The sequence below is a fragment of the Budorcas taxicolor genome, chromosome 25 (genome assembly GCF_023091745.1).
Source record: "Budorcas taxicolor isolate Tak-1 chromosome 25, Takin1.1, whole genome shotgun sequence".
Lineage (NCBI taxonomy): Eukaryota > Metazoa > Chordata > Mammalia > Artiodactyla > Bovidae > Budorcas > Budorcas taxicolor.
The window spans coordinates 32,501,629-32,503,259 of NC_068934.1; positions in this window are offsets into that span (position 1 = coordinate 32,501,629).

Genomic DNA, 1,631 nt, shown 5'->3' on the forward strand with positions numbered 1-1,631 from the left:
GTCCAGCCCGAAGTTGCAGAGCCAAAACCTCTGTTTTCTGGTTTACTTTTCCTGCCCATGACACTGCCAAGCTTTTCATTGATGGATTTTCACTGATGGATTTTCACAACACCATTTTAGTTCTGGTCTGGTCCCCCGCACTGGGGTTCCCCTGCACTGCCGCCGGGATCAGCCAGAAGGACTGCCACTAGGAATTGCCAAGAGATGGACAAGGGGCTTAGCACTGACTAGAACGCCAGCTCCCCGGCACCTGGCAGGCTGTGGGTCTGTGGGGTCGTGGGGCCCAAGCCATGAGTGCTGAGACGAGAGTATCACTGCAGACAGTGGGTGGGGTTGGCAAAGCAAAGATGGGGATGAACAGGTGTCCCTGTGGTAGTGAAGGTCAGGCTGTAAGGTGATATGGACTTGATTTAAAGCCTACTCCTTCTACTTGTGAACAGGATAAACGGCTTTGCTTCTCTGAACCAGAGTGTTCTCCATGAACGTGGAGTTAAGAACGCCTGTTTCTCAGGCTGAGATGGGACCCAGGGTAAGAGCACCCCATAGAGGATCCAGAACGTGGAAACCTCAATGAGGTCAGCTTCCTTCCGTGCCTGGCAGAGATGAGGAGCCTCCTCGAAGAGACGGCCAGAGGTTGACTTGGCATTTGGGGAATAATTGGAACTCCCAGGTCTGAATTTGAGCAGGCGGCCGGCTCTCCTGCCAGACCCAAGGACAGACTCGGAAGGGCCCCTTGAGCTGCAGAGGAAATGCAGGGGCGGTAGTGTGTGCCGCCTGGGGGAGATGCCAGCCGTGGGAAATGTTCTTCTGCCTCTGCTAGCCCTGTCTTCCCTGGCTCTTCAAGAAGGCTCTCCCCTCAGAATCTCTGGGAGGAGGAGGCAGTGGGCTCTGGGTTGCTTTAAGGGGGCCTGCAAGGAGCATTTTTGTACATAAGAAGCCCAAAGGGAGAAGATTTTGTTTATTTGGCTGCTTGGGAAAAATAACAAAGCTGGGGGAAAGGACTGAAGATCAAAAAGAAAAACATTGCCCATAAAATGATCAGATTAGATTAGACCACGAAGATCTAATTATGCCAGGCCAATTGAATTTCCTCTGAGGTTAGCGTGACCAGCTTTCCAGAAGCAGAGGCAGCTGGGGTGCAGGGCTATGACTGACGCCTGGCATGTCCTTCCTCTGAACACTCTTAGCGGGGGGTCAGTCCTGTGACCCCTGGGTAGGGATGTGAGTGCATCTCCACCGGGCATCTTGGGCTAAATTCTACTCCCCAAGAATGTCTCTAGAATCCCCTTTTCTTTCTTAGCACCGGCTACAGCTTATTATATATTTATCTTGTTGAATTTGTGCCTTCCTCAGCTCTGTCAATGGCACAACCATCAAGGAAAACTTCATTCGACCTCTATTCTTCTGTCTCTCATCTCCACAGTCAATCCATCAGCAGATCTTCTCTGCTCTTCCTACAAAATACAGAACCTCCCTGCTCTCTAGGCTCCATCTTCTCCAATCCCACTGTAGTCCAAACCACCATCACTCTTGCTTCGGCTATAGAAATAGCCTGCAGTCTCTCTCTCCTCACTCTGACAACTTTCCCCAGGTAGAGGAGAAAAAGATCAGAGCAGCCAAGTTATCAACCC